Source organism: Lepidochelys kempii, chromosome 28 (genome assembly GCF_965140285.1).
Source record: "Lepidochelys kempii isolate rLepKem1 chromosome 28, rLepKem1.hap1, whole genome shotgun sequence".
NCBI lineage: Eukaryota > Metazoa > Chordata > Testudines > Cheloniidae > Lepidochelys > Lepidochelys kempii.
In genome coordinates, this window is record NC_136407.1 from 5,479,194 (window position 1) to 5,492,918 (window position 13,725).

The 13,725-nt window shown below is 46.9% G+C and overlaps 2 non-coding genes across 2 annotated transcripts; one reads left to right on the forward strand and one right to left on the reverse strand.

The window, feature by feature from the left end:
* Positions 1 to 7,815: 7,815 nt before the first annotated feature.
* TRNAT-CGU (transfer RNA threonine (anticodon CGU)) lies at positions 7,816 to 7,889 on the reverse strand. Its single transcript has one exon. It is a non-coding gene; the product is annotated as a tRNA-Thr (tRNA).
* Positions 7,890 to 13,427: 5,538 nt separating this feature from the next.
* TRNAV-AAC (transfer RNA valine (anticodon AAC)) lies at positions 13,428 to 13,500 on the forward strand. Its single transcript has one exon. It is a non-coding gene; the product is annotated as a tRNA-Val (tRNA).
* Positions 13,501 to 13,725: the final 225 nt, after the last annotated feature.

Sequence of the window (13,725 nt, forward strand, 5' to 3'; positions counted from 1 at the left end):
ACAAGGTGCATCTAGTTGTAGATGGTTATTCATTCCCCACCTTGACAATTCACACAGTCCCTTTCCTATGCAAATCCCCAGCACCCCAGTGATCCCGGAAGCAGGGGTTGGGTTTGCCCTGAGATTTTCAGGGTTCTTTTTCCTCTCCACCTGGAGTGAACTCAGCCTGTTCCCCATCCCAGATATTCCATGAAATAATTGTAGCAGCATAAAGAAAGAGGGGAGGGAACATCTCACGGCCAGGGCTGGAGGTGCCCAGGGCCCCCTGCTTGTCCACTGTTTCCATCGCAGAAGAGGAAGGTTCCACGGAATTTGACACCCTGCTCTGCACAAGGGACAGAGAAAGATCTTGCTGTTCCTGCGTCTGTGCAAAGAAAATTGTGCTTCTGTATGAAAGAGAGGCGGGAAATGGCCCCACGGTGGGACAATATCCTCAGGATTAAGAGCAAAGGACTCAGGCTGAGAACTGATTTCTCTCCACTCATCTGGGATTTAAAAAATTATCTTCTATGGAGACACTGTGAATCTGTGACATTGATCCAGACTCAGGGCATTCGGGCTGCTTTAACTCATGGTAAAAACATGAGCTTGATTCCAAGAAGGGAGAGAGGAGAAGCCTGAAGCTGACTTTAGTCCCAGACTGGGGTCTCCTGGGTGAGTGGAAACTTCCTTTGCTGCTCCCAGGGACAGCGGCTACTGGCGACATCCCAGGGCTGGGATGAAAGGGGAATGTTTTATGGACTTTATGAGTACAGGGCCCCACTAACTCTGAATCCTCTGCTGTAGAGGGAACTTAGAAAGTCACACCTTCTTTCCCCCCACCCCCCTTCATAAGAAAGAGCTGGCAACTCAGGTGCTGTAATGATGCTGGTACTGGCGGGACCCAACTGAGAGTGCCAATTCAGGACAGGTTTCAGAGTAGCAGCCGTGTTAGTCTGTATTTGCAAAAAGAAAAGGAGGACTTGTGGCACCTTAGAGACTAACCAATTTATTTGAGCATGAGCTTTCATGAGCTACAGCTCACTTCATCGGATTCATACTGTGGAAAGTACAAAAGACGTTTTTATACACACAAACCATGAAAAAATGGGTGATTATCACTACAAAAGGTTTTCTCTCCCCCCACCCCACTCTGCTGCTGGTAATAGCTTATCTAAAGTGATGACTCTCGTTACAATGTGTATGATAATCAAGGTGGGCCATTTCCAGCACAAATCCAGGGTTTAACAAGAAGGTCTGAGGAAGGGTGGGCGGGGGTAGGAAAAAACAAAGGGAAATAGGTTACCTTGCATAATGACTTAGCCACTCCCAGTCTCTATTCAAGCCTAAATTAACTGTATCCAATTTGCAAATGAATTCCAATTCAGCAGTCTCTCGCTGGAGTCTGGATTTGAAGTGTTCTCCGACTGGTTTATGAATGTTATAATTCTTGACATTCAATCTCTCTGGTAACGCGATTACAGACATGAAAGTTGCGATATTACAACAGAAAAACTTCAAATCCAGACTCCAGCGAGAGACTGTTGAATTGGAATTCATTTGCAAACTGGATACAATTAACTAAGGCTTGAATAGAGACTGGGAGTGGCTAAGTCATTATGCAAGGTAACCTATTTCCCCTTGTTTTTTCCTACCCCCCCCCCCCCCCGCCACCTGTTCCTCAGATGTTCTTGTTAAACCCTGGATTTGTGCTGGAAATGGCCCACCTTGATTATCATACACATTGTAAGGAGAGTCATCACTTTAGATAAGCTATTACCAACAGGAGAGTGGGTTTGTGTGTGTGTTGGGGGCGGGGGGAGAAAACCTGGATTTGTGCTAGAAATGGCCCACCTTGATTATCATACACATTGTAAGGTGAGTGATCACTTTACATAAGCTATTACCAGCAGGAGAGTGGGGTGGGGGGAGAGAAAACCTTTTGTAGTGATAATCACCCATTTTTTCATGGTTTGTGTGTATAAAAACGTCTTCTGTACTTTCCACAGTATGCATCCAATGAAGTAAGCTGTAGCTCACGAAAGCTTATGCTCAGATAAATTGGTTAGTCTCTAAGGTGCCACAAGTCCTCCTTTTCTTAATTCAGGACAAATTCATAGAATCATAGAATATCAGGGTTGGAAGGGACCTCAGGAGGTCATCTAGTCCAACCCCCTGCTCAAAGCAGGACCAATCCCCAATTAAATCATTCCAGCCAGGGCTTTGTCAAGCCTGACCTTAAAACTTCTAAGGAAGGAGATTCTACCACCTCCCTAGGTAACGCATTCCAGTGCTTCACCACCCTCCTAGTGAAAAAGTTTTTCCTAATATCCAACCTAAATCTCCCCCACTGCAACTTGAGACCATTGCTCCTTGTTCTGTCATCTGCTACCACTGAGAACAGTCTAGAGCCATCCTCTTTGGAACCACCTCTCAGGTAGTTGAAAGCAGCTATCAAATCCCCTCTCATTCTTCTCTTCTGCAGACTAAACAATCCCAGTTCCCTCAGCCTCTCCTCATAACTCATGTGTTCCAGACCCCTAATCATTTTTGTTGCCCTTCGCTGGACTCTCTCCAATTTTTCCACATCCTTCTTGTAGTGTGGAGCCCAAAACTGGACACAGTACTCCAGAGGAGGCCTCACCAATGTCGAATAGAGGGGAACGATCACGTCCCTCGATCTGCTGGCTATGCCCCTACTTATACATCCCAAAATGCCATTGGCCTTCTTGGCAACAAGGGCACACTGTTGACTCATAGAATCATAGAATCATAGAATATCAGGGTTGGAAGGGACCCCAGAAGGTCATCTAGTCCAACCCCCTGCTCAAAGCAGGACCAATTCCCAGTTAAATCATCCCAGCCAGGGCTTTGTCATATCCAGCTTCTCGTCCACTGTCACCCCTCGGTGCTTTTCCGCAGAACTGCTGCCTAGCCATTCGGTCCCTAGTCTGTAGCGGTGCATTGGATTCTTCCGTCCTAAGTGCAGGACCCTGCACTTATCCTTGTTGAACCTCATCAGATTTCTTTTGGCCCAATCCTCCAATTTGTCTAGGTCCCTCTGTACCCTAACCCTACCTGCCACCATATCTACCACTCCTCCTAGTTTAGTATCATCCGCAAATTTGCTGAGAGTGCAATCCACACCATCCTCCGGATCATTTATGAAGATATTGAACAAAACCGGCCCCAGGACCAACCCTTGGGGCACTCCACTTGATACTGGCTGCCAACTAGACATGGAGCCATTGACTACTACCCGTTGAGCCCGACAATCTAGCCAACTTTCTACCCACCTTAAAGTGCATTCATCCAGTCCATACTTCTTTAACTTGCTGACAAGAATACTGTGGGAGACCGTGTCAAAAGCTTTGCTAAAGTCAAGAAACAATACATCCACTGCTTTCCCTTCATCCACAGAACCAGTAATCTCATCATAGAAGGCGATTAGATTAGTCAGGCATGACTTTCCCTTGGTGAATCCATGCTGACTGCTCCTGATCACTTTCCTCTCGTGTAAGTGCCTCAGGATTGATTCCTTGAGGACCTGATCCATGATTTTTCCAGGGACTGAGGTGAGGCTGACTGGCCTGTAATTCCCAGGATCCTCCTCCTTCCCTTTTGTAAAGATGGGAACTACATTAGGCTTTTTCCAGTCGTCTGGGACTTCCTCCGATCTCCATGAGTTTTCAAAGATAATGGCCAATGGCTCTGCAATCACAGCTGTCAACTCCTTTAGCACTCTCGGATGTAACGCATCCGGCCCCATGGACTTGTGCACGTCCAGCTTTTCTAAATAGTCCCGAACCACTTCTTTCTCCTCAGGGGGCTGGCCACCTACTTCCCATGCTGTGTTGCCCAGCGCAGCAGTCTGGGAGCTGACCTTGTTTGTGAAGACAGAGGCAAAAAAAGCATTGAGTACATTAGCTTTTTCCACATCCTCTGTCACTAGGTTGCCTCCCTCATTCAGTAAGGGGCGTACACTTTCCTTAGCTTTCTTCTTGTTGCCAACATACCTGAAGAAACCCTTCTTGTTACTCTTAACATCTCTTGCTTGCTGCAGCTCCAGGTGTGATTTGGTCCTCCTGATTTCATTCCTACATGCCTGAGCAATATTTTTATACTCTTCTCTGGTCATTTGTCCAATCTTCCACTTCTTGTAAGCTTCTTTTTTATGTTTAAGATCCGCAAGGATTTCACTGTTAAGCCAAGCTGGTCGCCTGCCATATTTACTATTCTTTCGACACATCGGGATGGTTTGTCCCTGTAACCTCAATAGGGATTCTTTGAAATACAGCCAGCTTGAAATTGCTTCAAGCAGGGCAGTTACAGCCCAAGGCTGGGGTCTCTGTGCACACCAAGGCAAGCCAAACCAGTCAAACGGAGAGGACTTTGGTTTTACCCCACTGGCTAACCACAAGTCACACAAGCAATTCCCTTAGACACTCCAGTTTCCCAGTATCTCCACCAATGCCACTTGTTATGGGGATGAATGGTTATGAAAACCAATACCCCAGTAAAAGAAAAAAGATTCTCTCGATCCTAAAGGGCCAGGCCCCAGACCCAGGTAAATATACAAATGAGATCTTACTCACAAATCACGCTGTTGCCAATCCATCAGAATCTAAAATCTAAAGGGTTATTCATAAAAGGAAAAAGATAGAGATGAGAGCTAGAATTGGTTAAATGGAATCAATGACATACAGTCATGGCAAAGTTCTTGGGTCAGGCTTGTAGCAGTGATAGAATAAACGGCAGGTTCAAATCAAGTCTCTGGAGAACATCCCCAGCTGGGATGGGTCTTTCAGTCCTTGGTTCAAAGCTTCAGTGCAGCGAAGTTCCTCCAGAGGTAAGAAGCAGGATTGAAGACAAGATGGAGGAGCTGCAGCAGCTTTTTACAGTCTCTTGCCGTGTGCTCTTTCTTTCTTTGTCCCAAAGACAAGCTGCCCATCTCACGGCCTGGAAACTCGTCAGGGTTCTGTCCATGGCCGGGTCCTTGCACACCTTGCTGAGATGCAAGGCGTGTCTGCCTTCTCTCAATGGGTCAATTGTATCGCTGATGGTCCTTCATGGGCCATCAAGCAGGCTAGGCAGAGCTGACACCAGCTTGTCTGGGGTGTCACCCAGAAGCATAGCACGAGTTTGAACTACAGACCGTATAGAGCCAACAACATTTTTAAATACAAAAATGATATGTGCATAGAGACAGAATAATCATACCCAGCAAACCATCACCTTGTCTTAGACACCTTATCTGATCCCCTTTATACAAGATTTGGTGCCACTACAGGACCTTGGTTGCAAGAATGCTCCATACGGTCCCAGTTCAAGTCAATAATGTCACAGGTGCAGAATACCACTTTTTCATTTGGCTGAGGAGCTGGAAACCAGGCATGGGCAACTGGTGTCTCCTGAAAGGGGGAGGCACAATTTCAAGGTTCAGCCCCACCCCCTTACGATCAACATCCCCTCCCAGGTGTGAACAATGCAGGGAGGGGAAGCAGCAAAGGCAGCCCCCCTCTACTTCCCCCTCCAGCAGCTGCTGTGCAGGGAGGGAGCCTGGCCGCACCGCATGATGTAGCAGGGATGCTAACCCAGGGGGGGCTCATGACCCCACATAGCGCCCTCTGCAAGTGTTGCCGCTGAAATTAGGGGAACTCGTGAGTTCAAGGCACAGCTGCACAGCCAGAAAAAAGCCCAGCACTACACGCCCAGGGTGAAGGGGTGTGCTAAAGCCTGGCATCGAGCCAGAAACCTTCAGATCATCCATCTCATGCACTCCCAACTGAGCTACTTTGGCAATGACTGAGCCAACCAGGAAGCCTTAATACACGTGCTGCAGCTCATGCTAGGAAGATGTAAATCTGGATGTCACAACACAGGAGACAAGCAGTGAACTTGGTCCGGAGGGGCAGGCTGGGGTTTCCTATATCCCATTCACTCAAGCCAGCACCTGCCACCTCGCAAGCTGTCATGGGCGCCCCCAGCTTGGCCAGAAAGAAGCAGTGGTTCTCACTGGAAGAAGTCTGCCCACAGCTCGCAGGCAACTCCCAAGCCCACCACAGCACACCATCATATCCTGAAAGGAGCCCACTCGGACTCATCTTTGCTTGTCTTCCTTTCACCCAGAACCCTGCTTCTTCTCCTGGGCTGCAAGTAGCCATCCCTGGGAAGCCAAGAGGCAGGAACAGGATTCTACCTTCCAGCAGCCAACCGCACCTCCCAGGCTTTGGTAGAACGAATGGCGGCGCTCTACTAACCCCACTTAGCCGCACTGAGGTGCGTAGTTTCTGTCCTGCCTTCCTCAGCATGACTCTTTTGCCCCATTCGTGCCTCCCTTCCGCCTTTGGCAAGTCATGCGAAGAAGGCCAGCAGGAAGAGCCGGCCTCCGTAGGCCAACCTCCAAGGGCAGAGGAGGCCAAGCCACAAGGCTCCAAAAGGTGACTGGCCTAGATCCTCCAGCTTTCCCTGGCTGACGCCAAGACACTTTCTCAGCTCATTTCACCACCCTCTGTCCTGCAGGGGTTGGGGTTATCCCAGGGACAGGCCAGTGGCAGAATGTGGAGTGCCTTGCTGGACAGCAAGGGGATCTGGGAAAAGTAAACCATTATGTTTCTGCCCAGTTTTGAACCGGGGCCCTTTTGTGTGTTAGGCAAATGTGATAACCACTACTCTACAGAAACTCCATCACCATGCCCCTCAAATTCCATCCACTTTGGTGGCACTTGTCCTGACACACACCGATAGGTGAACCAGGAGAAAGTGGTGTCAGCCCTTCGATGGGTCAGCTGGTAGAGCAAAGGACTGGAGCCGGCTCTCAGGAAGTCATCCTTACGTCACCCTCGTGACTCCAGCTTGAAGGAGAGCTTCTTTTTCTTCCCCTTGCTGAGAAAGGGTAAGAGAAGAAAGCAAGCTCAGGTGGGCCAACTGGGTGCACAAGCCTACACTGTCTTTTCCTGCTGAGGAATCCCGAAATGAGGGACTCGTGGCGGGTAAAGGCACCACTCAGCTTTCAGAAAACAGCCCACCTGTGCACAAAAAGAGACCAAACAGCATGGCAAAGCCTGGGATTGAACCAGGAACCTCTAGATCTCCAGTCTAACACACACCTGACTGCATTACTTTAGCAGCTGCTAGGCTTCTGTTTGGCCTGCTGTTTTTCTGTCTGGGATGTTTTTGTCAGCCATGGCACACAAAAAGGACATCATTGAGAGCAGCCCATGAGGGCAAGATGAGCTACAGAGACCTTTGCTTTGTTTCCACATTTTTCCGGTGCCTCCTTTCAACACTTGTCAGCAAAAAGACCTGTTCCTTTTGCAAGCATGTGTATGGCTAGTCAAAGGCAGGTTTCTCTGTTAGCAAAAAAGATTGACCAAAAGGTGACAAGAGGAGGCACGTTCAGCAAGGCAGCACTGGATGCTGGATCCTGAATTTTCTCTTTATGCAGTAGGTTTATTGGCAAGCTCTGCCATGGTGCCACTCTCTGGGACTTCTCCCGTAACTGCTCCATTTTTCATCAACAATAAAATGGAAGGTGAAAGGACAGTAATTCTCCATTTCCTGCAAGCCCTGCAGAGAACCTTCTAGAAGGGTCTTTGTGCATAGACATCCCCAGTGAATTGCATGGGTGCGGGACACAGGCTCGCATGTCACAGCAATTGCAGTCGAAGCAACCTCCTTCCCAACACCAATAGCCATTTCATCAACTCCAGGCTGGTGATTTGATTCTCTCCAACGCTCCTCTGCAAAGAAGCCTTTTCCTTAGCTAGCAATTGCTTGGATTGCCAAGGGAGGTCTCTTCTGTTTCCTAGGAAGACAGAGAAAAACAGTACAACAAGGCACCACTGGGAGTTGAACCCAGGATCGCCTGTTTACGAGACAGGTGCTTTAACCTACTAAGCCATGGTGCCGTCCTCAATTACCTGTTTGCATCTGTTCCACTTGATGGTCCAAGACAACACCGTCAAATGCCAAAGCACAGACTTTCCCCATTTCCCTCAAGACTTGCAGACCTTGAGCGGGCTGGCTCTCTGTGCACGGAAAGCCACAGCTGAGTTGACAGAGGGCTTCTAACATGCGCTTCTCCCACAAGCTGCTGTGATCATATAAAGAAAAGGAGGACTCGTGGCACCTTAGAGACTAACACATTTATTTGAGCATAAGCTTTCCTGAGCTGCAGCTCACTTCATCCGAGTGAGCTGCAGCTCACGAAAGCTCATGCTCAAATAAATGTGTTAGTCTCTAAGGTGCCACGAGTCCTCCTTTTCTTTTAGCAACTTCAGTGCAACTCTGAGTCACGGTAACCTTTCCATCAGCTCCAGACTTATCATTTGCCACTTTCCAAGACTTAGCTGCAAGGAAGGCTCTCTCTGTCTTGAACAAGCATTTACAAGGATTGCGCTGTGAGGTCTTTTCTTTTTATGAGAAGAGATACTGTAACTCATCTTGCATGCATGGCGGTTGAATCTACAAGGCAGAGTACTAAACACAATATTACCACGTCTGGTCACAGGAGGGTCTCCATGTGACGGGTCCTCAGGGCACAATCCGGAACTGTGGGGCTGCTCAGCCCTCTTAACTCTCCAGCCCGGGCTGCCTCTTACAATGCTGTGCTAGTGACAAGCAACAAAACCCCTCCAGGTGCTGTGGTCACTTGGCCAACAACATGCCGTGACACACTATGGTCCATGTTAGAGGGCTTTCCCTCTTCCCTGGTTCTTGTCAGGCAAGCAGCAAAAGGCCAGAAGTCCAAAGCTCAGCCAATGCAATGTTTATTGGGGATAGTTTCCAAGCAAGCATATTTCTAAGCCCTTCACACCAGTCGGGCTTATCTCTATACGCCGATAGAGTCTGTTCCCCAGTGTTCCCTTTCCAGCTCTCATTCCACAGAGTTTTTGCCCCATGACCCCCTTCCCAGCTCTGATGCTGCAGAACCTTGCCTGTGTCCCTGTTCCCTATTCCCGTTCCCCCCTCAGCAAGCATGATTCCCATTTCCCTTCCCCCTCCTGTTTGACCCCAGTTTATATAATATTATTCTCAGCTATACCTTAACCAATCATTTTACTGAAATTTAACTAACCAATTCTAACATATTGAAACATAATTCTGTAACCAATTGTATCCCACCACCTTAATTAACTTACACCTCCCAAAATTAATTATACAGCAGACAGAAACAATTAGAGAACCAGACAGATTAACAATAGAAAAGTGGGGGCCATAAAGATAAAACAAGACAGAAATGAGGGTTTCACATCCACAACCACTGATAAGTGATTTCTTGCTAGACAGGATACTATCAAAGTAAATTTTCTTTAACCATCTTAAGATCCCTTTCTTTATCTAGTGGTGATGGGAACTATCAGGACAGGATCGTCTTCCTAACAGCCCAATACCACCTTATTTCAATGAGACTGGTTTGGAATGTGAGGAGGTGACCGGTCGCTTCCTGGCTTATGGCTGCCCCTTGCTGCTTAGCCAAAGGCCTGAGCCTAAGAACAAGGCCTCAGTCTATACCTAGTGAGAGAAGGCCTGTACACAGGCAGACTGTGATTTTGATTCTTTGTTTTTATACCCCTGTAACTAGCTAAGTGATAAAAATACACCTCAGTTCTTAAAGTATAGGGAAATTAGTTTGTCTCTGTTCATATTTCACCTTCCGTTGTTACATAGAGGGATCTTCACGACACTTTCCGAGGTTAATAACTATCTCATAAATTTTGTTTACTCAAATTTAAAAATTGGTGTCACCTGATTTTTGCATCTTCCTGTGGAAAAACAAGGGACGTGTGTGGCTTTCTACAGGGTGTCATGATGTTAAAGTTGAGGAATTCAATCTCTGAAAGGTGGCTAGATCATCGGGCTCAACGGGTAGTGATCAATGGCTCCATGTCTAGTTGGCAGCTGGTATCAAGCGGAGTGCTCAAAAAGGTCGGTCCTGGGGCTGGTTTTGTTCAATATCTTCATTAATGATCTGGAGGATGGTGTGGTTTGCACCCTCAGCAAGTTTGCAGATGACACTAAACTGGGAGGACAGGTAGATACGCTGGACGGTAGGGATAGAATACAGAGGGCCCTAGACAAATTAGAGGATTGGGCCAAAAGAAATCTGAGAAGGTTCAACAAGGACAAGTGCAGAGTCCTGCACTTAGGACGGAAGAATCCAATGCACCGCTACAGACTAGGGACCAAATGGCTCGGCAGCAGTTCTGCAGAAAAGGACCTAGCGGTTACAGTAGACGAGAAGCTGGATATGAGTCAACAGTGTGCCCTTGTTGCCAAGAAGGCCAATGGCATTTTGGGCTGTATATGTAGGGGCATTGCCAGCAGATGGAGGGACATGATCGTTCCCCTCTATTCGACATTGCTGAGGCCTCCTCTGGAGTACTGTGTCCAGTTTTGGGCCCCACACTACAAGAAGGATGTGGAAAAATTGGAAAACATCCAACAGAGGGCAACAAAATGATTAGGGGACTGGAACACATGACTTAGGAGGAGAGGCTGAGGGAACTGGGATTGTTTAGTCTGCAGAAGAGAAGAATGAGGGGGAATTTGATAGCTGCTTTCAACTACCTGAAAGGGGGTTCCAAAGAGGATGGCTCTAGACTGTTCTCAGTGGTAGCAGATGACAGAACGAGGAGCAATGGTCTCAAGTTGTACTGGGGGAGGAAATTGTTTCTTTTGTTTTTCAGACACTCTACAAGCAAGCTGGCGCCAGCGGGAAAAATAACCCAGAATACCATGGATCTGTGTTTTGTGTTTGTCTGTGGTGTTTGCCTTGTTGCTAGGATCAAAAAACCTCATGACATGGGTGGGGGATGGCTTCAAAAGGCTAACCTGGGGCAGGGGGGTGGGAGATATGTATGGGAATACAAAATGCTCAACTAGGAGGCCAGCAGCTGTGTAATAGCTACCGTGATACCTGGAAATGGAATGGCAACTAAGGTGGTCCCCACAAGCCCTATGGAAATAATGAGAAGAGGAGGAACTCACTGGGAATCAATGGAGGGGTGTGTAAAATAGTATAAATCAACAGAAGATGGTTGGATGTGCCCCTCTCCTGTGACTATGGAGAAGCAGGATCAATGGCCTATGCAAGGGGTGGACAATTGGGTGTACTGTGTATAAGGTGTTTTGCTGGGAATGTACATATTACTGGGAGCACAATTACACCAGCCTATAACCAAACTACACAGATCTACATGCTGCTATCTGGACTTTGGTGCACAAATGGATCTGTGAATCTTGTTGCTGTGAATAATCAAACCAGGGCCTACTGCCTGATTCCATGCCAAGTGGTCAAGCTGGTTTGGACAATATCCCATTTCTCTGTGAACATTCAATGGACTTATGATATGGACAAAAGCAAGCAAAACCTGCAGGGGCAGCTTGTTGCAACTGCCAGCAACTGGACACATCAGATCGTGACCCCGTTGAAGGAGGAGAGGCAGTGTTTTGGGGGTGTCTCGGATGTTGGACCATACTGCAGTGGTCAGGACTCGGTGTTGCTGTGGATTTTGTATTGTTAACTGTACTTGTGTTACGTTGCATAGGGAGATAACCTATAAGTAATGTAATAAGCCTTCCGAACCCTACAGTGTACTAGACAACCTGGACTCAACCTTCTCGGGCCGGCTATAATGGGAAGTCTGGAACGCTAATTGGAATAGGTGTGGTATGCCCATACGAGAGAAGGTGCAGGGCACTATACTACACAAGGGGCAGTGGAACAAATGGAAAATCGACACCTTCCACCTTGATGCCTTGCCCTATCAGGAAATGTGTGGCCATATGTCCTATGCTTTTCCAGGGATACCTGGGCAGGAGGATCCCAAAAGAAAAAGAAAAAAAGAACGGGGTGGAGTGTTAGGATATAGAAATTCAGGCCTGTCTGTAAAGGCCTATACTCTAAGGATTTAGGTGTATTCTTATCACTTGGCTAGTTAGAGGTATAAAAGAAAGAATAAAAATCACTGCCGGTGTAAGGTCCTTCTCTTACTGTGACAGTTTGTGGCCCTGTGCTTAGGCTAAGATCTTTGGCTAAGCAACAGAGGCAGCCATAAGCTGGGAAGTGACCGGTCACCTCCTCACATTCCAAACTAGTCCCATTTAAATAAGGTGCTATTGGGCTGTTAGGCACGATCAGGACAGGATTGCATTCCTATCACCTCCAGAGAAAGGGAAGTGCCGAGAAAATGTAAAAGGAAACAGCATCCTGTCTGGCAAGAACTCACTTATCAATAGCTGGGATGTGAAATCCTCACTTCTGTATTGTTTTGTCATTATAGTTCCCACTTTGCTGTTGTTTGTCTGTATAATCTCTGTCTAGTTCTGTGATTGTTTCTGTCTGCTGTATAATTAATTTTGCTGGGTGTAAACTAATTAAGGTGGGACATAATTGGTTACATAATCATGTTACAATATGTTAGGATTGGTTAGTTAAATTTCAGGAAAATGATTGGTTAAGGTATAGCTAAGCAGAACTCAAGTTTTACTATATAATCTGTAGTCAATGAGGAAGTGAGTGGGCGTGGGCATGGGCATGGGCATGCGGGTGGGGGAGATGGGAACAGGGAATGGGGGTAAGAAAATTGGAATCATGTTTTGCTAAAGGGGGAAATGGGAACAGGGAATGGGAGTAAGGAAGTTGGAATCATGTTTGGCTAAGGGCAGGAATGGGAACAGGGACACAGGTGTAAGGCTCTGTGGTGTCAGAGCTGGGAAGGAGGATACTAAGGAAGGAAACTGGAATCATGCTGGAAGTTCACCCCAATAAACATCGAATTGTTTTCACCTTTGGACTTCGGGTATTGTTGCTCTCTGTTCATGCGAGAAGGACCAGGGAAGTAAGTGGGTGAAGGAATAAGCCCCCTAAAAGGGAGCTGTATTCATGTACTGAACAATCACTAGAAAATGAACATAAGAACATCTACACTATGTCAGACCAATGGTCCAGCTCTCCAGTATCCTCTCTTCTGACAGGTTTCAGAGTAGCAACCATGTTAGTCTGTATTCGCAAAAAGAAAAGGAGAACTTGTGGCATCTTAGAGACTAACCAATTTATTTGAGCATAAGCTTTCGTGAGCTATAGTGGCCAATGTCAGGTACTCCTGAGGGATTGAACAGAACAGATAATCATCAAGTGATCCATTCTAAGGACCTGCATATTTCCCTCACTCATCTTTATTTGACTGCATTTCAGTTGTTGCTGGAAGATGTCAGGGAAATGTCCATGGAAAAGTGGTGTGGATGTGAGATTTGTCTGTGTTTTGTCTCATTGTGAGATGTGTGCGCAATTTGGAGGCACTCTTGCAGCATTTGTGGTGATTGTTTGAGTTAAAACAGAAGTTCTTGGTGCCCTTTGCTTCCCTGTTCTTCAAAGGGAAACCAGCTGATGTAGCAGCTACTGAGAAAGCCTTAGAAAAGGGCCCAAAAAGTAATAGCAGCTGGTTTCTGTAGTGTAGTGGTTATCACATTTGCCTAACACGCAAAAGGTCCCTGGTTCAAAACCAGGCAGAAACAGTGCTGCTTTCTCTCTTGTGGTTCCTTTGGTCTTCTTTCCATCCAACTGCTTTCTCAAATACATCCATAGCTTCTATGCTTTCTTCCTTGATTTTTTTTTTTCATTTCATTAAACTTTAAGTTCAAAAGGAGAAGGTTAACTTGCATTTTGAGGGAAGGAACAGACCATCATTTGGGAGATTGCCAGCTACATAAGAAATCTGAACATAGAACAATCCCAACCCT